The 25,860-nt window shown below is 42.4% G+C and overlaps 1 long non-coding RNA gene across 1 annotated transcript in view; it reads right to left on the bottom strand.

Annotated features, from left to right (window-relative positions):
• Window positions 1-2,698: 2,698 nt before the first annotated feature.
• The window catches only part of LOC112545471 (uncharacterized), a 30,368-nt gene continuing 7,206 nt past the window's right edge, over window positions 2,699-25,860 (bottom strand). Inside the window, exons 2-4 of the long non-coding RNA XR_012906826.1 lie at window positions 8,994-9,038; window positions 5,811-5,956; window positions 2,699-4,330 (exon numbers count right to left, since the gene is read on the bottom strand). This is a non-coding gene — a long non-coding RNA (uncharacterized LOC112545471). The remainder of the gene's footprint in view (window positions 4,331-5,810; window positions 5,957-8,993; window positions 9,039-25,860) is intronic.

Genomic DNA, 25,860 nt, shown 5'->3' on the forward strand with positions numbered 1-25,860 from the left:
GCGGGTCTTCACTAAACCCACTAATTTGAATTCTAGGAGATCAAGCTCAGGAGGGTAGATCTTCTCTGTAGTGTAGATAAGCCCTCTGTTCGCTCCCATTTCAGATCCATTCTACACACAAGCTTGCATTGGCTTAAAATACATTCTTAAACTAGTTTAGTTGGATGAGCTTTCCAGTTGAAACATTTTTCAGGCACTGCTGACATGGCTCGTTTTAGAAACAGATATAATGAAACGCTGTGTCTCTTTGCCAGTTCCGTAACTTATCCCATTGAAGGCAATATGCTTCTTGCTTTTTATCTCTGTCCTCATCCAAACCAAAACACACTGAACTCATTCAGACACAGTACAGACCTATTTGGTCTTTTAGTGCTAATCTATGCAATAAACACTTTCCTGATATAGCTACATTGGCAAAGCCTCCTATTGAAGATGCAGCCTATAATGGCATAAGGAAATTTTTGCTTGTCATCAAATCACCTCTCAGAATAACAAAAGTTTTACTGACAAAAGGAGTCCATAAGCTAAGGGTTGTGGTGTGTGTGTGTGTGTGTGTGTGTGTATGTTCCCGGCATAACTTTGTTAATTAGGGTTGTGGTTTTTTCACACTTTTAATCAACACAGCTTTCCCAGGAACACTTTTCAGTATAGATCTGGCCTCAAAATAACATTGGCCTTGTGGCCTGGCAGATAAAGTGTTGAATAAGGCAAAGAATTTGGGCAAATAGCAGTTAGATGTTTTCCATCCCCTTTGCAATTGAAGCTGGCCATCTTGTCCTACAAGACCATTCTTTCACTACTCGTATATATATATATTTTCCACAGACGTTACCACAGACCTGCAGGCTGAAAGTTAAGGTATTCACTGGTCCACAGTTGTAATAAGTAGTTTATATTCTTTGTAAGAGCATCGATTTAGATATCTGCAGGATTGGCCCTAGCACTTCTGATACCTCAAGGAAGAATAAGTTGTAGCTAATTTATGAGGTCAGAAATAGACAATTTTTGTCAGAGGTTTTCATTAACAAAAGAGAATTGAGGGCTTAAATTCTGTCCTCAAATGTTTAAGCACATTGGTAATGGAGAGCAGAATCTGGCCTTTAATGTTTGTGATCTTCCTCACAGAAAAGAAATCAAAAGAATCTTTTCTTTTCTAATTGTACTGGCTGGCATGATAGAACCCACCTAGCATTTGTAGTGTGGCTCAGTGTATGGTACTGATGTGGTTAACACTCAGCACGTTTAAGAGAAGTAATTTTTTTTAAGGAAATAGAAAAGCCCACAATACCAAAAGCTTCTAAACCTGGCCTTGAAGACCAATCATCTGAAGATAGAGTATCTACGAAAAAAATGGTTATTTTAAATCTGTGCTACATTTGAGTAGTGACCGGTTAAATAACATGGAATGACAAGCTTAATCAGACCTATGCCTAACAGGGATACTGAAATATTTAACAGCAGAAAGTGATGCAATTGACTCTCACGCTGTCTCTCTTCTTCCTCAATTTTTTTCTTGGTCTAGTTACTGGAGACAGTGGAAAAAACTTTTGCAATTACTAACTGAGGTGTGGTCTCCAGAAATGCCAGTTCAGTGCAACAGAGAAGAATAAAGTATGCAGAATATCAAAGTTCAGGGCTGTCTGTGATTCTGTTCCAAGCTGTAGGCCTCTAGCCTCCGTTTTTCCTGGGGGTGAAATCTCATGATACTCCCACCATTTGGGGTATGTCCACACTACAGAGTTTTGTTGGAAAAATGGCCATTTTTCTGGCAAAACTTGAGGAACGTGCATATTGCAATCGCATTCTTTCGCAGGTAAACTGAAAGAACAGAGGAGTTTTTCTGAGGTTGGTAATCCACATTCTATGAGGAACAAGCCTTTTTCCAACAGAGCTCTTTCAGAAAAAGGCATGAGTGGACGGGGAGGAGGAGTTTTTCTCAAAAGAAGAGGCCTCCAGGAAATAGCACAGGTGCCCTGGTTGCCACTCCATACAAAGTAATCACAACTCTATAGTTCCTGTCTGCTGACCCCTCTTAAAGCTGCAGGCACCCTGGACAAGCCTTGTGGCAGGAAGCTGGCTTCAGAGCAGCACCTTACCACGTGGCTCTCCCTGCCATAGTCTTGCCAGCCATGGCTGAGTCTGAGATTGAGCTCTCCTCAATCCCTGTGGTCCTTGCAGGGAGCAGCCCCAGGGATCCCAGGTCCCACCCAGGGGAAGCAAGAGGTGCACACTGTCCTGCTCCGCGCTAGAGATCCTGTCTGTCCTCGAACTGTGTGGCGAGGAGGAGACCTTGCAGAATCTCCAGTCCAAGCGCAGAAATGTGGACATTTATGACCAGATGGCCGACTCCCTGGTGGAGTGTGGACACCCACCCCGGACCTTGGAACAGGACATCGTGCTATGGTCCATGCACATGCAACCACATGCAGAGGACACAGCAGGCATCCCCTGAGCATACCCGGGATCCTGCTGCCAGGCTCAGGGGAGGCCACACATGTCCTGCCCCTTGGGATGTGGGGGGGGGGGGGGCATGCCGCCACAGCTAGAAGCAGGCTAGCTACAAGGGTGCAGGCACGATGCCACACAGAGCAAGGAGTGTCACACCCAGCACATGGGCATGCCTGCCAGGCTCTGGCAGGTGGCTGAGGTGGTGTGGCTCGGTCCTCAGTTCCAGCTGGTCCAGCTGTGGAGAACACACAGAGGGAGAGGCAGTCTGTCATCCCTGCAGACACTGTCTCTGAGGCTGTGCCCTCCTCTGTGAGCAGTGACCAACAGTCTTCAGCCCAGAGGAAGGAGACGTTCCAGAAGCAAGGTGCACAGCGGGCCATACCTCACAGGAGCCCCGCTGGGAGCAGCCTGAGCCTCCCTGGGATTCATGCACACAGGTGCGGCTCGCAGGGCTGTCTGCAGGAGCAGCTGCTGTCGCGCACAGGGACCCAAAGGCACACCAGGGTGCAAGAAGAGCTTATGTCCCAGCGCATCAGTATCCTTCACGACATCCACCAGACCTTGGCACACAAGGTCCACGCAGACTTGGGGTGGTGAGACCGTGCATGGGGCCAGTTGATGCAGCTGTGTGATAACGTGTGTGCCGTCGTGTCCCGCATGATGCCATACCCGCCTGATGCCGCTGCTCCTGGCTTCCACCCTCCTGCCCCCCATGCTATGCCCATTCTCTATCTACCTGCCCCCTGCTATGCCTCTGCTCCCTCCCCATGCCATGCCCATGCCTCCTCCCCAAGTGATGCCTATGGCCCCTTCCCCTGCCCTCCCACCAACTCTGGCCCCGCTCCAACCCTCCCTTATGTCCACCTCTCTGTGCTCCCTGGACCCACCCAACCACAACTCTGATGAGGTCCCCGCACCCGGGGTGGCACATTGAACCATCCCCATCCCTGTTATGAGCCCCCCTCCTCCTGCTCTCCTTTTAAGAATGTTTCATTAATACAGACTGCATTTTTTTTAAACCAAACAGGTGTATTTATGGAGAGGTCAGGGAAAGGGCAAAGGGAGGGGTTGTGGTGGGGAAGGGATAGGGCCGCAAGTCAGAGGTCCCTAGGGAGAGTTACTGGGGTCCTTGAGAGAACCACTCCCTCAGGGCCTCCTGGATGTGCACCCCCAATTGATGGGCCTGGTGGATGGCAGCTGTCCATGGCTGCTCGAAGGCTCGCCACTTGTGGCCGGTGTCTGCCTCCCACCCTGTGAGGAAGGCTTCCCCCTTCCTCTCCACAATTTTGTGGAGGACACAACATGCCGCGACAACCTCGAGGATTTTGTGCTCACCCATGTCAAGGCGGGTCAGCAGGCACTGGAAATGTGCCATGAGGCAGCCAAAGGCGCACTCCACCTGGATGCAGGCCCAGTTCAGGTGGGCATTGAATTGGTTCCTGCTGGGATCCAGGTGGCTGGTGTATGTCTTCATCAGCCACGGCATCAGGGGGTAAGCCATGTCCCACACGATGCACAATGGCATCTGCACATCCTCAATGGCAAGTTCACGGTGGGGGGAAAATGTGCCCGCCTCCTGCTTGTGATACAGGCTGGAGTTTCTGAACACTTGGGCATCGTGTGCCCTGCCCGACTATCCAACAAAACTGTCTATAAATTGTCCCCGGTGGTCGACCAGGGCCTGCAGCACCATCGAAAAGTAGCCCTTTCAGTTAATGTACTGGGCTGCTTGATGTTCTGGTGCTCGGATCGGGATATGAGTCCTGTCAATGGCTCCGCTGCAGTTCAGGAACCCCAGGGCAGCAAATCCAGCCACGATTGCATCTAGGTCTCCCAGATGGATGAACCTCTGCAGCAGGATCGAGTTGATGGCCCTCACCACCTGCAGAAGGAGACAAAGAAACACACAAAACAGAGAATGAGAGAGGGAGTGCCTGAGCCCTTGGGAGGTGCCCAACCTGCTCCCCTCCCATTTCCCCCCCCCACCAAACACCCCAGGAGCCACCTCCTATGAGGCTGCCCCAGCAGCAGAGCTGTGTGAGGATGGGACAACACAACCCCCCCTGGATGGGACTTCTCTCCCACCCCCACAGCTCCCCCTTTCCTGAGGGTCCCCCTTAACCAACACTCTCCTTCCGCCCTGCAGGGACTGTAGCCCGAGAGTGCCTTACCTCCATCAGGAGGGCCCTGACAGTGGACTTCCCCACGCCGAACTGGTTGCCCACCAATCGGTAGCTGTTGGGGGGTGGTGAGCTTCCAAAGGGCTATTGCGACCCACTTCTCCAGGGGGATGGTGGGCCCCAGGTGGGTATCATGTCTCCAGAGGGCGGGGGGGGGCGAGCCAGGCACACAGCTCCAGAAAGGTGGCCTTCTGCATGCAGAAGTTTTGGAGCCACTGCTGGTCATCCCACTGCTCCAGGACCAGCCAGTCCCACCAGTTGGAACTGGTGTCGAGCCTCCCAAACACCTCTCCTTCGTGGGGTGCAGTTGCCAGAATGGAGTAGCCGCACCCAGGGAAAGCGTTCCCAGAATGAGCTCGGGGTCAAGCTCGTACAGGACCAGGAAGGCAGCTGGAAGAAAGCGCTGCAAAACCTGCAGCATGGCGGTGTGGGGCCATCGCATGCCCAGGGGCAGCTCCGGCCCCATGGCTCAAAGGAAAAAGCTGTGGTGTCCAAAAAAACCAGGGCAACCACAGCAGGCACTGCAAGAGCTTTGCTGTCCCTTGAAGAGGTAGCAAGCACGCAGCAGAAGCAGAGCAATGGCTGTCCACGGGGGTCCCTTTAAGTGCGTGTCTCTGAAAGGCTCTGGCACCAGCCCTTGGAAACAACTGGTTACCTAAAGCCCTGGTTGATATGGTTCCGGGTGGGCTTTTACGTGAGAGAGTGCCCAATGATTCTGGGCGCTCTCTTTCACAAAAGCTCGTCGCTTTTTCAGTGCGCTTTTGTGTGTGGACGCTCTTTTTCGGAAGAAGTTTTTTCCGATGATCTCTTCTGAAAAAAGCCTTTTCCCAAAGAAGCCTGAAGTCTAGACATAGCCTCAGTCTGGGTCCCCTGGGATTCAGCATTCTGTATACCAGCCTCTATGATTCCTCATTAATCATAGCTGGGTTCAATCCTTCCTTATAAGAGCTGTAGCCAGAGCTGCAGTACAGTGACATAAATAGTCTTGTCAAAGCACAGTATTGTTTAAACTCAAGAGGAAGAATTAAAGCAGGACAAGAAAGGGATTTTTTTTAACACACCTACGTGCATCTGTTGTACTTTAAATCTAAGTTGCTTTAGTTTATCCAGCCACTCCCACTTTTGCAGCCGGGATTCAGTCTGTTACCCCCTTATTTCTCAGACGCACAGAATTTTACCTACTCCAAAGTTCTTTGTTCCAGTTTTCCAGCCTGGATTCCCCTTTCTATTGTTCCAAACCAAGGGTGTTGAATTCAGCATAGTCAAAGGTAAACTTCAAAGGGATTACCAGCAGTTTTGTCCTTTTTTGTATTGGGATCACAATGCTCCTGCAAGATATGAAAAGCAGTTGTAAGATCTTTTTTACACATTGAACCCAGAGAGATTCAGTGATTTTTCCCAAACCTACGCAGAAGAAAAAAGCAAAAACAACAACAAAAACATTCCAGGCAGGATCTGTTGTGGCTACAGTATCATACTCCCTTTGATAGCTGACCCTTATCCTCTGTGATAGCACAACACTCATCATGCCATGAAAATATATCACTTACATCTGGGTAGAGGAAAAGAAGAATAAATAAGATTGGATCTACTATATATTTTGAAGAGTTTGTTTGTGGATTTGTTTGTGCAAAATAAAGTCATACTTCATGATTACCTATGGATACCAAATTTGCATAAATTAACTTAAATTAACTAAATGCACCACTTTTTACATGGGAAGATGCTAGGTAAAAGGTTTAAATAATTATTTTTGTTTCTCATTGGAAAAAATCATGATTATTATGATCAGAATTCATAAAAATATTTGCTAACAAAATTAAAATTGAGTCATCTATTCAACTGTCATTTTATTGCAAAGAAAATTTTTACTGTTAAAAATCACAAAATAATTCAAATTTGTTATGGAAAGAGTAATGCAAGCTTTACATAATAGGCGTTACCTTTTTGGTGTTCATATTTGTTTTGTTATTTACTTTAAGAATGCATTCACATATTATCTATTAATATTATAAATATGATAAAGAATCAGAATTGATTGTTTGACATAATTATCTGAAGATTTTGATGCACCAGTGATTTATTTCAATTTTACTTTTTATTTCAATTTTTATTTAGACCAACAGCAGTTAATTTTCTTCACTCATTAAGAGTTTCTGATTCAAATTTACTATGTATGGTAATTATTAAATTAAGTGAACAATGTGTGAAGTTGAAATCCTACAAATTTAAAACTGGTTTTACTTCCCTTTTGCAAGCATATGAATAAAAAAATTACATACATTTAATTTCTTGAACTTTCCTATAAGTGTAATCTAAAAATAGCTTTCCCCAGGCAACTATAGGCATTACCTGGTAGTTTTGAATAAATGTTAGTAAGATTTAGGGGGCCAGAATCTGTCACCCGTATTCATACCTCATTTTGTGAAAAGTTCGACTGAATTAAAGAGTAAGCACTACTTTGTATAAACTAATATGGCTATAAGTAAAAAAAAAAAAAAATCTGAATTTCTTTCCCACATGAGAATAAAGATTATATGCCCAAATGGTCAAAATCATAAATCAGGCCCTCAAAAAATTATGAGATTGGTTCAAATATTAGGAGATTTTGAAACAAGAATCTAAATGTGCCATTTTTTTATTATATTCCATCTGGCTTTCAAATCTTCATCATACACTAGGGCCCTATATTGAAACTTTTCTTTGCAACCATAAAAGCTAGCCCCTTACTTGGTTAAAAAAATGAATCTGATATCTTCACAATAACAGAATTTTGAGAGCTGAGATTTTAACCAAATCTCCCCACCCCTGTATCAACTATTGCAAGAATTGTGGACACTAGGGGTGTGTCTAGACTACAGGGTTTTTTCGAAAAAAGGGGCCTTTTTTCTAAAAATCTTCCCCTCCGTCTAGACTGCCGCCGAGTTCTTTTGAAATTAAATTGAAAAAACAAGACGGTTTTTCGACGACAGTAAACCTCATTTTACGAGGAGGAACACCTTTTTTCGAAAGTGCTCTTTTGAAAAAAGGCATTCTTGACTGCAAACAGGGCTTTTTTGAATGAGAGCATCCAGACTGCCTGTGTGCTCTCTTTCGAAAAAGCAGCTTGCTTTTTCGAAAGGAGTGGTTGCAGTCTAGACGCTCTCTTTCGAAAGAGGCTTGTAGTCTAGATGTAGCCTACGACTATTGAACAATATTTGTAGTGGGCCAAAAGACACAAGAGTGCTTACTGATTAGCACTCAAGACTCCTCTGGTTTTTGCACAAATTGGTTTTGCACAAATATTGGTAAATTGGCTAAAAGCAAAAATTAATCACAGAGATACAACTAGATCATGCTCTTATATGTATGTATATAAAAGAAAAGCAGAATATTGGAATTAAGATCTCCCCGTTGACCTGAAAGGATTATATCCCCTTATTACACCCCAAGGAAAAGAATCATAAAATATAATTGTCAACCAGATTTCCTTTTTTCCCCTCCAGCCTTTAACTTGAAGGTCATATAAGTCTTCAAAACTCCAGCATGTTCTCTACTCCTACACACTTATTTATCATCACTCATCCACAGCAATGTAAAATACCATGTTTTCCAGTCTTTTAGGACTGTGGAGATATATTCTGCCTACATTTGGATCACAGTGATTTTCACTGTGACCAGCAGATGAAAGATTTTCCAGAGTATTCCAGTGAATGACATTTTTTTCCACAAGTTATTTGTCAACCTTTCAACAGGGCACCATATTTTTCCTATTAAGCCACTTGGAGCTATCACCCAGTAGCTAGAAGAGCTTGTGGCGCTTTGCTTGAGCTCATAAAGCACAAGGCAAAGTGTTGGTAACTCAAAAATGCACATTGCTTTAAATCAAATTTATTAAACAAGTGAGGCTGGCAGGATGTGAGATGCCTACTTGCTTTAGTAGAAGGATGACTAAAATGTTCCACTGCGGCAGAGGTTACACACACTGTACACGCTGTCTGTTGGGAGGAAAAGGAATTTTCCTCTAGTCAGAAAATAAATGTGTCCCGCATAAGCAAGAAGTGGGTCCTTAGAAATAAGATCTAATGCAGAGTCCCATTCACAGCATCATTTTTTTGCATTTGTAAGGTTTGTGCCAGCAGACGAGGCAAAGTGAGCAGAGAGAAAATACAACATGCAGAAACTCTAGCACTGTCCTATTAAAAGGCTCATCACATAACATATAAGGTGATTAGGGGCCGATACATTTTGTTTTGCCAATAAAGGAACCAACTCTGCTACTTCTTGTACTTTACCACTCAAAATCAACAAATCCTCCACCTCAATCATGCTTACTCCAGCTTGCCTGTCCAGGCAGTCCATACTTGAGTGTAATGGGATTCTTACCTCTTACTCTCCTGTATAGGCAAGCAGTCCACATTTCAATAGAGCCTTTAAAAATGATATAAAAATAAATAATTAATAATAATAATAATAATAATAATAATAATAATAATAATAATACTTAGCTCTGACAGATCCATAGCTATCAAAACAAGGCAGTGTTGATTATAGCTGTTTTATACATAGGGAAACAGAGCCACAGGAAGATGAAGTGACAAACCCAATAACAAACAACAGGGCTGTAGCAGAGCTGGGAATAAACCAATATTCCTGAGTCCCCAACGTGGTCTCCCATACTCTACCATCCAGCCTGGGCACCAGAGTATACAAGATGAAAGATTCTGCCAGGCCAGGGAGGGTGCTGTGGGATTTGGGTGTGAGGGGGTGCGAGTGGGATGCTTACTTTCTGCCCCCCCTTCCAAGGACGCACGTGGCTCCATGCTCCTTGCTGCTCCCAGGCACTGTCCCCTAGTGCTATGTGAATGACAAGGAAAAGTCTCAGGGAAAGCAGCTCTGCGTGCCACACACCCCCTCCCCCGCCCCCACAGCTAGGGGGGAGAGGGAGAAACTGCACACGTAGTCACTTCTTCTTCCATACCACAAGTGTTCCTGCATTAGGCTCACCCAGAGTACAGAGATTCAAGTGTAATCTGGTGTGTTAACATGCTCAGATGGACAGTGTTTGCTGCACCACGGTGCATGGGTTAATGAGGGAAACTGCATGGCTTGCGACATACCTGATGTGTGACAAAGAGAAAACTTCACTCTCTAGGGCTGGCAACTATCACAAGCACAAAATCCACACACCATTTAGCCCAATCTTCAGCTAGCTCTGATGAAACAATACTTATTTGCACCTGCTGAGAATCTGGATCATTACTGTGTTAGACATAACAAAGTCTGGTTTCACCTTTTTCCTGTTCGCTCTCTCCTGGTCTATGCTTACAATGAAAATCAAATAAAAATTGTATTATAGCAAGCCATTATCCCCCAGGACTATATATATTTAAGCATTTCCAACCCTATGCAACATAATTAACCATTACTTGAGTTATGGATTGCAAACCGAGGGTGCCGAAGAGCTGTAATATCCAACATTTGCCAGTATAATCCACAATGAAGGAGTCTATTTTTATAGGAATAAAACAATTAAGTTTAGCATTTTTTCACTTTTTAAATTACTGCTTTTTCATGGTGTGGTTCAAGGACAAATCATGTGGGCTTGTCAATAGCACAAGGTAAGATGGAGTAGACAAACTAAACTTTCTAGCTGACTTGTAACAAGAGAGTCTGAATGCACTGGAAATTAAATGTGAGGGGTGGTTTATGGAATCTTTCAGGCATATGTCCAGGGCAAGGAGTACTGGACAGGGAGAGGGGAGGCAGTTGCTCCCTTATGAAAGAGTTTGGTCATCCTACCTGTGCTATCACACAATGATGGATGACTCTCTGGCCACAGAAGCAAGAGTGCATGCTGCATCCTCTTGCAGTAAGTTAAACTGTTATAAACATTCATCTCCACTAGTAATGTAAAGCCCAATCCTGCATTCCATGCTCAAACTAAACTCCCACTGGAATCAAGGCTTACAAAGTAATATATCAATGTAAATAATTTTGGATAGCACTGAATTCCAATGTATTTATGCTTTAATTTAAAAGTAGACCTCAACCAAAATCCCAGAACAGAACTTTTCTAAATTTTTGATAAGCACCCAAAATCGGATTCAAGTGCCACATCTTTATGACAGGCTGAACTAAAATCCTGGATTTTAGACTTTGGAATATTTGAAATTTACAGCATAAACACATTTCACTTGCAAATGAAAAATAAATTATGTAGCTAGTAAGTAAGTGATCTATACTGTTCTCAGTGTCTAAACTATAATCCTTTTTTCCTCAACCCACTCCTTCCCCACCCATTCTGCTGTGGATACAACTCTGGAATGTTTCAGCATAGCCCAGGCAAGTTGATTGATTTTGCCACATGAGGCAGTATCATACCAAAACCACAGGAAGGGGGAAAGATAGCCTTTCTGGCTATGTCTAGACTACATGGCTCCGTTGACGGAGCAATGTAAAATAGTTTATTCAGCATAGGCAAAGAAGCAGGGATTTAAATAATCCCCGCTTCATTAAAATAAACATGGCTGCCGCGCTGTGCCAATGATCAGCTGATCCGGCACAGTGGGAAAGTCTAGACGCGCTGCGGTAGACAAGGGAAGCCTTTGTCGACCGCTCCGGTATGCCTCATGAAACAAAGTTTACCAGAGTAGTCGACAAAGGCTTCCCTTGCCGACTGCGGCGCATCTGGACTGCCCCACTGTGCCGGATCAGCTCATCGTCAGCACAGCACGACGGCCATGTTTACTTTAATGAAGCAGGGATTATTTAAATCCGCGCTTCTTTGACTATTCTGAATAAACTATTTTACATGTCTCCGTCGACGGAGCCATGTAGTCTAGACATAGCCTCTGAGTTTAGTCTCCATGCTCTTCTCGAAGGGGAGGTATGAAGCAGAGTCTCCAAATTATGCAGATCCTTACTAGTTTTTCAATGGAGGGAACTCCCCCCAAAATGGAGTGGGTTATCCAGCCATGCTGTATTAGGCTCCCCTTCTTCTCTGACAGAGGCTTCTTATAGGAGGCCTGCTACTCTTGATGGGTCCCACCCAGCTGCCCCCTATTCCTCCTTCATAAAGGGTGGAGAGGGCATAGAAGTTACAGCTTTTTCTCACTTCTATAATCACTAACTCTTTCTGGATTTCCAGGATGAATGACTACCAGTTTTGGAGGAGACCGTGTCATGTAGAATGGCTGCTCCATAGCTTTTCCTCTCCTGTTCCTTTAGTCTGCCTCTTGAATCTATGAAAGGAAATATTTGTACTGGCTCCAAGCCCCAATTTCATAGGTTTAAGAGCCTTTACAGCATCCCTTTATTCCCTCCCATATCCTACATGTGAGAAATAGAGGGGAGGAGCCATATTAAGTGATCCAGTGTCATCCTCCTTCTATCAAAGGAAAATATTTAAAGTCAGTGATTGTTCTGCTCATGTAGAAATTGCAGGTCTAGTCTCTCAGTAATGTTTTCATTCAAAGAGTGATATTCTTCTCAGCTCACATAGATGAAAAGTCTGCTGTATTGACTTCTACTCTATGTTTATTCCCAATTGATTTTCATCCAGCACTTCACTAGAGAGTAGCACATTCTGTAAAAGGATGGGTGCTTTTGAAATAATTATGAATAAATAATTCACAGTTAGAACATACTGAGGTCAGACCAAAGGCCAATCTAGCCCAGTATCCTGTCTTCCAACAGTGGCCAATGTCAGATGTCCCAGAGGGAATAAACAGAACAGGTAATCATCAAGTGATCCATCCCCTCTTGTTGAAGTTTTGAACTTCACAACAACCTCTGGTCAGGAGTTCCACATGTTGTGGATTGTGTGAAGAAGTATTTCCTTTTGTTTTAAACCTGTTACCTATTAATTTCATTTGGTGACTCTAGTTCTTGTGTTATGGGAAGGAGTATATAACTCTTCTTTATTTACTTTTGCTATATTAGTCATGGTTTTATAGACCTCTATCTTATCCCTCCTTAGTCATCTCTTTTCCAAGCTGAAAAGTCCCAGTCTTGTTAACCTTTCTTCATATAGCAACTGTTCCATACCCCTGATAATTTTTGTTACCCTTCTCTGAACTTTTTGCAATGCCAATGTATCTTTTTGAGATAAGGAGACCATATCTGCATGCAGTATTCAAGATGTTGGTTTACTATGGATTTATATAAGGACAGTAAGATATTCTCTCTCTTATTCTCTATCCCTTTCGTAATGATTCCCAACACTCTTTTCTTTTTTGACTGTTGTTGCTCATTGACGGAATGTTTTCAGAGAACTATCTACAATGACTTCAAGATCTCTCTCTTGAGTGCTAACAGCTAATTTATTCCCCGTCATTTTATATGTTTGGCTGGGATTAACTTTTCCACTATGTATTACTCTGCATTTATCAACATTTAAAATCATCCGCCATTTTGTTTCCCAGTCACCTAGTTCTGTGATCCTTTTGAAGCTCTTCACAGTCAGCTGTAGACTTAATTACCTGGAGCAGGTTTTTTTTTCATCTGCAAATTTTTTCCTCTTCCCGTTTAGCCCTTTCTCCAAATAATTTATATGCATGTTGAACAGGAGTGGTCCCAGTTTTGACCTGTAGGGGCCACCACTATTTACTTTTCTCCATTCTGAAAACTATTTATTCCTACATCATTAGCCAGTTATCAATCCATTACGGACTGTTTACGTTGCTTAAGAGCCTTGGGTGATGGACTTAGTCAAAGACTTTCTGGAATGTTTCTCATCAAATCTTACACATTTTATTATTGTCCATCCTCTCCTCTTTCCTAGAACATAGAGGATCCCCATGGGATCTCTTCGTCCAGTCCATGTGCTCCTCTACACCTGTCAACTTTCCCCTAACAATTAGTTGAAAAACTGCTCAACAAACTTTTACTTTTAAGTGCCAGCAATCTGGTTCCATTTTTATTTAGATGAAGCCCATCCTTCCTGTATAGCCTCATACTTTCCACAGTTGCTAATAAATCTAACCCCCTCCTCTCTGCACCATTATACCTATACCAGGAGCTCCTTGCACTGAATGTACACTTATGCCACATGTACTTAGGACAGGTAATCATGCATGCTCCATTTGGTGCAATAAACTGGTTAGCCCTCGCCCTCGCCCCGTTACTGGTATTATGCCCGCACTTTCTTTTTTACTCCTATAGCTAATTCCTTTTTAAATAGGGTTTTATTTAAAGCATATAGGTTTGGTTTTAGTTTAGTTTTAAAAAGTTTAGAGAATGTCAAGTGTTTCTAGCTCCCTTCAAATTCCCCATCTAAACTCACTTGCAAAATTCTCCTGTTAGCTGCTCAAGTTCACTAGCTCCTCTGGGTTTTTTTATGCTGGGATTTTTAAAGCCCTGGACTTCCTAAGTAGCCCTGTCCCCCAGTTAAGGCTTGATAGATATTAAAGTGATTAGGTATCAAAGTCCCTTGAAGAAGTTCTCAGCCTTGCCTAGCTAAATCTGAATTCTCTCAAGAACAATCTGAAGTTCTCAACATACTGTTCTGGGTTGGGTTCTACATGATCTTCCTTTGGGGATCAGAGACTCCAGGCTACATCTACATTGCTCTCTCTTGCACAATAACATATGCAAATGAGGCACAGCAATGAATATCGCCCTGCCTCATTAGCATACTTAATTAGCTGCCATTTTTGCACAAGAGGCTTTTGCGCAAGAAGGAGCGGTCTACACTGCTCTTTCTTGTGCAAAAACCCCCTCTTGCGCAAGAGACATTTTGCCTGAAAATAAGCGGCAGAACAGCTCTTGCGCAAAAGCCCCTTGTGCAAAATGGTGGCTCATTAAGTATGCAAATAAGGCACGGCAATATTCATCACCACACCTCATTTGCATATGGTATTGCGCAAGAAAACGCTATGTAGACGTAACCCAGGTGTGAACAGCTGACAAATTTTTTTCTTTTTGTGCATGTTCTTCTCGTGTCCAGGCTGCATAAACTAAGTTGTTATAGGACACTGAACATTTGGATCAGGGTTTTGTGAACTTTTAAACTGAAGGTTTTGGTAATTCGATGAAAGCCAAAAAGACAAACCAACTGTAACAATCTGAATTTCTTCTAGTCCAGAATGATTCTGCCTTGATCAATGACAATGTTTTTCACATGATAAAGACAACTTAGGAGCTATCCTAGTTTAAAAACTGTAGTGCTGATGCTATATGGTGGCAAACTAAAAAAGAAGCATGTCTTTTAGATGTCCTTTCTATTCTAGATGCTATGGAGGCTAAAGAAAGACTTTTTAGCTGTTCTGAACCTAAGCTTTCAATGTGACTGGATAGTCTCCCATCCATCCTCTTTGGGTAAATATCTTCTGATAGAAATAGCCCAACTGGTCTAATTTGTGAAAAGCAAATTCACAACTAAATGGAGCTTTTCTCTCTGCTTCTTCAATCACCCTGCATGCCTTCATTCTTCACTGAAGCAAATACTATTTTTCACTACTGAAAGTGGTATATTTTTCCCAAAACAAGAAGATATAACATATTTTTCTCACTATTGTAATACATTGGTGAAATGGCAAACAGACACTACTCCAGAACATCTTTCTTTGACTTAAATTTCCTATAAAAACACTATGTGATTTCATTAATCTTACCAGAAAACAATAAAAACACATTTCTTTAACTGTAGTTCCAGTAAAATCTGTTTTTGTGAAAAACTTTTAGGCCATATTTTCACCAAACTGCTCCTTTTTATTTATCTTTTTATTCATGTTTAGGAATCATATAGCATCTTTAAGATGCTAAAATTCTGAATTTGTTTGATTTTTAAATGATTTTTTTCTCAACAATTGTATGTAAATTTTTCATTTTAAAAATGTGTTAGTTTTCAAAAGATGACATCTTTTGTTCTTCTCTTTTCTTCCTTTTCTCCTGTTCTTTTCCCATTATGTCACTTAAATTATGATGAGGAGGTGGAGAGAAATAAAAAGGGAGAGAAGGGGGGAAAGTTTTAAATCTTTAGTAAAGAAATATAAAAAAAGTATCTGATTTTTTACCAGCATGTATTCTGAGTAGAGCTGATCAGGATTTTTTTTTAAAGCCTCAACATGGAGTCAGGACATGCAGATTATCAAAATCCAAATTTTTCCTTGTATCAGTTTTGGAAAAAGTTTCAATAGGCCCAGGATGGAATTTCTGGTCAGATAGAGAAAGAAACCCCACAATTGCTAATAGTCTTGTTGATAGGGCAGTCACCTGGGATGTGGGAAGTAGGAGAGTATGGGCTGCACTGAGATAAACCTATCAAAGTTTTTCATGGAAAATGGGAGAGAGACCCACTTACCCCTGAATAGGCATGAAAAACTTTGAAAGGTCTTAGGTTCATCCCAATATTGAATCAAAAAATATTTTGAATCCCAAAGTTTTGCAAGATAGGAAACCATTTCCTGCGCAGCTTGAACTATGACTACTAAGACACAGTGAGCCAAATCCGCTTTTCATTTATATTAACTCAACCCAAGTGAAGGCAATGATGACAGGCAGAACTTGGAATGCTCCAGTGACTGGCATGGACTTCCATGCCACGGAACACAAGCACAATGATAAAGAGGGTGAACATCTTCATGAGCTTTCTTTGTGTAACACTTTTACTCAGAGAAAGATGGATTTATTTGAGGTTTTGATCCCTTTTGAGGGGGCTGTGCCCTAGAACTGCATTCTCCCAGAGCTGAAGTGGTTCAGTGTCTGCATTGCTCTTTGGGGGAGGGAGGGCATTAACCCCAACTGAGTGCCTTGTCTGGGGGAGACAAAAGAATCTGGCTCAGCAGGACAGGATGGTGGATAGCCCTGGAGCACAAGCAGCCATGTGTCAGTGGCATAATCAGCAAACGGGGGAACAATCCGAAGGGTTCTTCTGTGACCTCACCCTGTCACAGTCACATCTAGGATATTACAATAAAATGGCACAATTTGTATTTGCTAATGTAAATTAAAAGTCAAACGTGCAAATTCTTATTTAAAAAATAAAACACAAGGAACTTAATGGACAAGCATCTCAAAAACAGAGCCAGATTCTGCCATCCTTGTTCACACTATTCCTAACTGAATCCCATTGATGTTCATGGAAAAACTCTCAGAAAGTTCATCTGAGATCGGGTTTAGATCAGTTTCATTAAATCAATGGGACTGCTAATAGAGAACCCAATGTGCTGCTCCTTGCTCTAAGCTTATGACAAACCCATGATGAGGACAGAGTAAAATCTTGTCCATACAGGGAAGTTGATTGCCATAGATATAATTATACTGTTATAGCTCTGTTGGTATAATGTCCCCTGTGGTCACAGTATTCTGAATGAAAGTGACTTTAAGATGAAGTATTCATACCAGAAATAAGTCTCTTTTATTCCAGAGTACTATGACCACATGGCATAGCCACAGTAACATAATTATTCTACCATAACTATGTTGGACAATTTCCCTACGTACATGAGTCTTAACATACTTCTCAGTGTGATTGAGGTAATTTGGGGCTACAATTTTTAGCTTGTGTGGGACAAGAAAAAAAGTGGTTAGTCTAAAAGTCTCAACTCCCTTCAGTATATTACAGTCCACATGAGCAAACCCCTTGTCATCTGCCAGAGATGCAGGAATGCAGACTCAAACTCAGAAGGAATCTCAATATTCTTGAAACAAGAGATTCTTCATATTACTACATTTTCTAGCTGTGCCTGTCAATCATGAAACTTCAGAAATGTCACAAACACCCACACACGCTGTTTCAAAAGGTATCTAATGTAGGCTATATAATACCATATTTCAAAATGGATTCAAAGCTTTTCATCTATCCAATAGTTAAGAAAAAGGAAAAACACAAACATGAAATGAAATGAAATATATTTGTTTTGCTATTAAAAGCAACACTATTACCCTTTTCCACATCCCATTTCATCACAATTATTTTTGTGGTTCATGTTATGGTCCCAATCCTTTAACTGAACCAGTGTGTGTATGAGAGAGGGGAGGGATCCTTCAACTGAATCTGTGTAGAGTCTATGTGTTCATGCATGATTCTAGCGGAGCATATCTGTAAAGATATGATCCTAAGATGCAATTTTTGACTTTAAAAAGGCTGCAGAGTACCAATTCATTCTTTTATGGTTTAGAGTGTGCGAAGTAGCAACTTCATCCTTATGCTAGACATACATTACATTAAAATAAGAGGAGGGAGAGAGCCATATGTTTGTGGAAAGTGCTTATCTGTCGCAGTAATAAATACAATACAATAGCTAGGTAGATCACAGTACAACTTCTTGTCCTTCCTGGATTCCAGTGGCAGGACAGATAAGAGAAGACCACAAGCCCAAGTTACATTCCTTAGGCCTAAATCAGCCTTGCACCTGTGTTGTAACATTGTTAATTAAGTACCAGCAATGTGTCTGAGACTGTACAAGACATAGAAGAGAGACAGACCTGTTGCTGCAGAGCTTCTCATTTCACCAAGAGCTTGTCTGTATGAACATTTAGGCTAGGTCAACATTTGGGTGGCATGTAGAATCTGGACACTGCACACCCAGCTAGCATGAGTATAAACAGCCATGCAGACAGTGAGCTATTTCTCAGGAGAGTAGATAGCACACCCCAAAATGATAAGACAAAACCCTATATTGCTGTGTACTTGCCCAAGTAAGTTGTAACTGGGCTTCCAGCCAAGGGGTGAAGACAGCATGAAGAGAAGCCAGGATATAAAGGAGCCACTAGCAACTCTGCTATCTGCAACTTTTCAGCCTTAACTAGGAAGAGTTCACAGGAGTGGCCCATTATCCCATCCTCCAGGGCTCTTCTCACCTCCCCTGACTGCTTCACCCACTCGCTGCTTGAGTCAGGGCCAAGAGCAGAAGGCATTGCCAAACCAGATCATATTAGTTTTTCTAGTCCAGTATCTTGCCTTCACAATAATAGAGGCTGCATAGGAAGGTGCAAGAAACACTATAATTAATAACTCTGGGACAGCCAACACATAATGCACAATCCCCATCCATTACACCTGCCATTTATTGGCTGCTATATGCATTGACACTTGAGGGTTTATATTCCTATTTTGTACCCTAATGTAACTGTGCACATTCTCATGTTTCAAGGAGCTCAGAGGGTCCCTCTGTGTATTTAATGTACCGTGATCTCTCAAACTGGCACTGGATCATACGAAGCTAGACCCACCTACAGTTAACTCCTCTGAACCTCCATGGCTCTAGCCCACGGGAATAGCCTGTTAAAAATATGGTTACAATCTCACTGCAAAATGGCAGTATTGTTTATTTGTGTTCTGAGGGCTTTCCTCTGGTATGTAGTACCAGCCTCCTTTGTGTCTGAGCGTTTGTTTCTAGAATGATAAGCATATGGGCTGTGTCTAGACTGGCAAGTTTTTCCACAAAATCATCTGCTTTTGCGGAAAAACGTGCCAGCTGTCTACACTGGCCGCTTAAATTTCCGCAAAACACTGATGATCTCATGTAAGATTGTCAGTGCTTTTGCAGAAATACTATGCTGCTCCCATTCGGGCAAAAGTCTTTTTCTGAAAGACTTTTGCGCAAAAGGGCCAGTGTAGACAGCAGAGATTTCTTTTCCGCAAAAAAAGCCCCGATCGCGAAAATGGCGATCGGGGCTTTTTTTCGGAAAAGCGCGTCTAGATTGGCCATGGACGCTTAAAAGCATCCTGCCAATCTAGACGCGATTTTCCAAAAATGCTTTTAGCGGGAAACTTTTCTGTTAAAAGCATTTCCGGAAAATCATGCCAGTGTAGACATAGCCATGGAGTAAAAGACTCAGATACAATATTTAAATCCAAACATCTTGTAATATCTTAGGGTACGTCTACATCACAGAGGAAGAGCGAAGCTACCACTGTCTATTTTCCAGGGTTTGAATTAGTGGGTCTAGTGAAGACAGCTAATTCAAACTGAGAGGGGCACTCTGGTCGATGCCGATAACCCTGCTTTCACAAGGAGCAAGGGAAGTCAAAGGAAGAGTGTTCTTCCTTTGACTTCCTGCAGTGTAGACAGCACCAAAAGCGAGTTAAACTGCTTTGACTTCCGCTAATGCAATTAATGAAGCTGAAGTTACATATCTTAATTCGACTTTGTCCTGTAGTATAGACATACTCTAATATATGCAAAAGACTCTGAAGACGCTATACATGCAGAACACACATGTAATGGCAGTAATGCCCTTACTAACCAAGCCTTTAAGATAAGTCATTCAGCTATGTCTGCATCTTGAGTTGAACAGTTATACAAGTCCCTAGCATCCTACCCTGCAATGTTAATAGAACATTTGGGCCATTAAATAATACTGAATCTATTTCTTAGTCTCAGCAAGCAGCTTTCAAATGACTGTGTTATTTATTCATTAGTGTTACATTCAAAGTGCTGTTTCCCTTGTTATTTTGGTGAAATAAATGAAAGAAAAGCAATACCACTCTAAACCCCAATTTACTGCTCTTGGAAGTCTGGAATGGCCACTCATAAAATTCTCTCTCTTTTCCTGAAGACTGTCTTCTCTGTCCTGCCTCAGACTGAAAGAATAACTGTCTTCAGAATCTCCCCTTATATATTGTGAGAAGCCAATGACAAGGCAGCTCTAACTAATTGTGTACACCAGGGATCAGCAACCTTTGGCTTCCTCCCTTTGGCTGAGAATGGCAAACTCTGGCCACTGGGAGTGGTGGCGGGCTGTACACGTGGATGCTCAAAGTAAACAAAGCATCTTGCGGCCTGCCAGTGGCTTACTCTGGTGGGCCGGGAGCAAAAGGTTGCGGACCTCTGGTCTACACAACTATAATAATCACTCTACTCTAGTAAGAAGGAAGGATGGCATTGTGATTAAGACACTGGACAGAGACACCTGAGGCTGGGCTACTTGCTCACCAGAGCAACACAGACTGGATGAAGGTAGTACCCTGCTCTAGACAAAGAGGTAAAATACCTTATTTCTCCCCCAGAATAAGAGGGGAGCAGAGAAGAAGTTGAAAGTAAACAGCCTTAATTGTCCTGTAAATCCAAAGGTGATTGGATTAGTAAAACATGTGACCATACCACATGGTCCTGGGATTCTATTTCTTGACCCAGGTAGGTTGGGAAATGTAGGACAAGATATTCCTGACCTGGGGGAAGACAAGAGGAAATTATCAGGCTTTTAGTCTTTGACTGTTGTGACATGCTCCAAAAGGTGGCTGGGGACTCAGATCAGAGTAAATAATCATTTTTGGCCTGAAGATTATGCCTAGAACAAGAACAGCTCTTTAGGGTAAAAATCTGCTTGCAATAAGTTTAATAATTGTTACCTGTGAGGCAGATGGCCATTGTGCATCTCTCTCTCTAATTAATAAAGAGGGCAAATAATCTTCATGACCTTTCTTTGAGTAAAACTTTTACTCAGAGGAAGATGGATTTATTTGGAATTTTATTCCATTTTGAGGGCTGGGTTCCCTTTTAAGGGTGCTGTGCCATAGAACTGCATTCTTCCAGAGCTGAAATGGTTCAGTGTCTGGATTGCTCTTCAGAGGGTTGGTAACCCCAACTCTGTGCCTTGTCTGGGGGAGACCAGAGCAAGAAGTTGGGCTTCAGTGGCATAATCAGCACACCATTTGGCAATATGGTACAACATGGCCAGGATCAGCACCTCATTCATACGTGAACTTAAAAAAGCATCCAGTAGAATTTTACTAAGCACTCAAAACCATTTTCTGATTCAGGAGAGTTTGCCATGCCTTGTGAAACCTCTCTTTGTGAGGAGAGATTTTTAAAGGAACATAGCGGTTTTTAATCACTCAACTTTCTCTGCTTGTCACAATAATTTGGGCACCTAACTTCAATGTTGTCTTTGAAAATCTCCCCTGTAATCTTCAAAGCCAATAGTATCGCCTCCCACTATTCGTTTCCCTAAGATCTAGGTTAAGCTATCAAGGCTACTTTAAGCTCCTGCAGTGTCAGGAAACTTGAATTTGCATCCCAAAATGCTCTAGTACAAGGATGTAAAGAAAAGTGGGCAGGAAAGAGCAGATATTTGACCCATGCCGATGTGTGTGTGTGCGCATACGAGTGAGTGTGTGTGTGAGACAGAGACAAATAAGAGATGAAGCCTGCTGTGTACTTGACTGTTTAAACACACTGACTCCGCTTTCAAATTGGCCTTGAAAAACTAACTGCCAAGCAGATGCAGACATGTAAACTTTAGAGGAAGGGCCAATGTGCCAAAAGCCAAGTTAGTCTCTACTGTCTAGAAGCTCAAAGCAGCACAAGTAGGCAGAGCTAAATTAAACTGAGGTCAGAATATAACCCCTTCCTGACTCAGATCCAGGCAGCAAGCCCCAAATGCTTGAGGACACAAAACGTGGTAGTTTATCTTGAAAGCTAACATACAATATCCAGCAATGGCATTGTTTCAATTATGAAACAATTCACATCTCAGCTGACACATGTAGTGAAGCTTGCTACTTGCCTAGTACATAATTTAAGGTAAAAGAAAAGAGTATGTTTCATCATGGTCTATCATATCTTTGTCTATTGTTCTGCAGTCTATTTGCATACCTAAAGGGAAATGGCCTCTTTAATTTCTTTCCCCTCTTCTAATCATCTGAGGCCTATTAAGAAGTGCTCTGTATCCTATAATCAGACAATTTATACAGTGTGCACCCTTAGGCTACAGCCATTATAAACAAGCTGGAACACTCCTTTGCAATGATTAGCATGGGAAGACACCATTCATAATTATTTTCTTTTCTGTTTTTGTTGGCAGATGGTTCCAAGCATCCCAAGCATGGCCTATTGCCCATCTCTTTATGATGAGTAGAGGAGGGCAGTCTTGGGGGTGGGGAAGAAAGCAAATGTGTGCCAGGCTAACTCACTTCAGGAATAAAAAATGTCCTTTGGGCCTCCCAACTGCCCTGCTGTCATGAGTCTGTGGTAAGTTTACTGCTCAAGTTAATGGAAAAGATGTCAATTAGATCAGAATCTTAAGTTAAAATCAAGGGAACATTTTAGATCTGAATCACATTTTGGTGCCACTTTATTCACAACATTCGTTCTTGATACACCTTAGGACAGTGGTCTCCAACCTTTTTAAGCACAAGATCACTTTTTGAATTTAAGTCAGTACAGGATCTACTTCAAACACAAATACCCCTGCCTCACCCCTTCGCTGAGCCCAACCCCCCCACTCTGTTTAGATGGGACAGACTGATATCAGTGCCTCCCTGCCTCTGTCTCCCTGACCCTGAACAACAAGCAGGAGTTCCCCACAGGGCAGGTCTGGGCAGAAGCAGCAGTGTGGGGAGGGGCAGTTAAAGTGCCAGCACTTGGTAGCCTCCCAGCCAAACCAGTTAGGATCACCTGTCAGAGTCTCCAAGATCTACCAGTAGATCCTGATCTACGGTTGGTGACCACTGCCTTAGGAAAAGCAGCTAGTATATCACACAGATGGATTGACAGCAGTCAGCTTTGCATGTCTGGAACTCAGGTATCCGATAGATCCTGACATAGGGCCGCACTGCCACTATGCTAAGTGAGAGTTCTGCTTTTAATTACTTTTAAAAACCAGTGGCCTATTGACCTGCTAGTGGAACCAGACCACTGACAACTAGTCATTTCCATTTGTTCTTCTACTTATTAACTTATTGGAAGATTTATCTGGTATTTATTGCTTGGGTCCTTCATTCAATTAATTTTTGCTTTTTTGGGGAAAAAATGAAAATGCATATGTTTAATTTGAATCATTGCTCTGGAGTGAGGCTGGGAAGGAGAGCTTCAGTATGCAGGCTGCTCTGTGGAGAAAAGACTACCCCGGCCCTCTATCTCAGCAGCATCTTGTGGTCAGGTGAGAAGCGCCTGTCCATGGCCGCTGCAACTCCAGTGGGAATAACTGGGGGAGGGATGCATGTCATATGGCTGGGGCAAATCCAGGCTTGTCTGCCCCCTGCACTCCCCAGCCAGTATGAGGAATGTATAAAACTGCACTTTCCTCTCACTCCCTGATGAAGGGGAACAGCCAGCAATGTCCCATAGGCATGGGTGGGGAGCTTCAGCCCTCCCCACTCCCTAAAGCTCATCTGGAGGGTGGGAGGCTTATGGCTGGGCCAGTCCCTGGTAGAGAGAGGAGGAGGGAAGAACCCTCAGCCAGCCCCTTTCACCTGCCTGGTCACTCTCTCATTTCTGTATGGGTTTATGAGAAGCAATCCCATTCCAGGCATATCCTATTTTCCTGGCACAATCAAACCTTTACCTTGCTTTAAGTATCAGAGGGGTAGTCATGTTAGTCTGGATCTGCAAAAGTGACGAGGAGTCCTGTGGCACCTTATAGACTATCAGATGTATTGGAGCATAAGCTTCATACAATAAACAACCTGTGGAACTCCTTGCCACAAGATATTGTGAAGGCCAAGATTGTAATAGGGTTCAAAAAAGAGCTAGATAAATTCATGGAGGCTAGGTCCATCAATGGATACTATGTGTTCATTTTTTTTAAATTGTATCCTTTGGTATATATGGTTGTGACTATTTTCTTCCACTATTTGATCTGAGGAAGTGGGTCTGGCCCATGAAAGCTCATCATCTAATAAACCATCTTGTTAGTCTTTAAAGTGCTACATAGTCCTGTATTTTGCTTAATCATAAGGGGGCAGGGATGATGTCCCTACCCTCTGTTTGTCAAAAGCTTGGAGTGGGCAACGGGATGGATCACTTGATGATTCCTTGTTGTCTTCATTCCCTCTGAGGTATCTGGCATTGGCCACTGTTGGAAGACAGGATACTGGGCTAGCTGGACCTTTGCTCTGGATGGATACTTTGGCCATTCTTATGTGCTTATGCAAGACAGTAGCACCAGATAGAATTATTCCTTTGTGGATATTGTTATTCCAGTGAATATCTGGCATACCCGCCAACTACATAGTAAGCTGTGGCATTTTTGGTTTAATCACTAAGCATCATACCTGTGGAAGTTTGTACTGGGTTATACAGTACCAATATACTGCCCAACTTGACTTTTTAGGATGAAAGGCATTTTGTAAGTGTGAGTAATTTTATTACCTGGACCAAATTTCCCAGTCACTGGAAGCAGGTTTGCCTATTAGTTCAGTGAATCAGTGCTTCAGTGCGTAGGTAGTATAAAAAATGACTATACACTTTGCTTTATTTCTGTGTTTTCAGCAGCGGGGGGTGTTTTTTTCCCCTTTGCAGACAGATACTGCAGCTCCACATTACACTCACTATTAGACTATATCAGTGTAAAGGTAAGTCAAATGCTGGGAGTTAAGCTACTTGACAGAGCCTCTTTATTTGTCTGTATGACTTAATAAACTCCCGAAGCTGAGGTCTTCCAAACCTCTCAATCATGGTGCAGCCTAGTTCCAACAGTTGTAGTAGAAACTTGGTGATGTAAAACATGCTTAACATGCCAAGCGCAAGTTTCAGATGAGGCAATCTGTTAGAAGCTTTTTTCCTACTTGAATGTTATACAGCATCATGCAGAGATTTATTTAGACCGTTTCTAATAGTATGAATACTCAGATCACCCCCCACAATTTCCTGGTCTTCCAGCCAAATGCAAAGACTCTTTTGCCATGAAACAGAAGAAAATTATTTCTTAGCTGCATTAAATTCCAGACAAGTTGTGTTTGTTGCAAGTATTTCATTTAGACGTCAAAATTTGGATCTCGATCCATATCTTTGGTTTTTATTGCAAAGATTATTACTAATACATGCTGCAGATTAGGAATAAAAAGAGGGAATATAGATGCCAGAAAACTCCTATAAGCATTTTTTTTTTGGCTAGGCCTATTCTTTTAATTTTTGAACATTCTCTTATTCCTCTATTGCAACTGCTGTTCTAAAGAACAATACAGAGCGAGGCATGTATTTTAGTGTGAAAAACTAAAAACTAAATGTAAAAACTAAAACATTGCTTAAATTAGATAATAAGGCTGCAGGCAGGATTTCCAGCTCCTGAAAAGCAATCCACGTATGCAAAAGAGTTGCATAAAGCAAGTTATGTTGTACTGTTTTATTCAGCAAGAAAATGAATGAAAAGAAAGAGAGTCTGCATGGGATTCCAGGATCACCACTGTGGTGAGGTTGAAGGGCCAGATTCCAACATCTAATGCACAGCTTGTATTGCCACACAAATTTTCAAAAAAAAAATAAAATCTGCTGACACTTGTAAATTGCCATGTTTGGATTTCCAACAAGATTTCACAACAAGCTGTCTTATTGCAAGTCATTAATTCCACTGTAAAAAAAAA

Source organism: Pelodiscus sinensis, chromosome 12 (assembly GCF_049634645.1).
Source record: "Pelodiscus sinensis isolate JC-2024 chromosome 12, ASM4963464v1, whole genome shotgun sequence".
In the NCBI taxonomy this organism is placed as follows: domain Eukaryota; kingdom Metazoa; phylum Chordata; order Testudines; family Trionychidae; genus Pelodiscus; species Pelodiscus sinensis.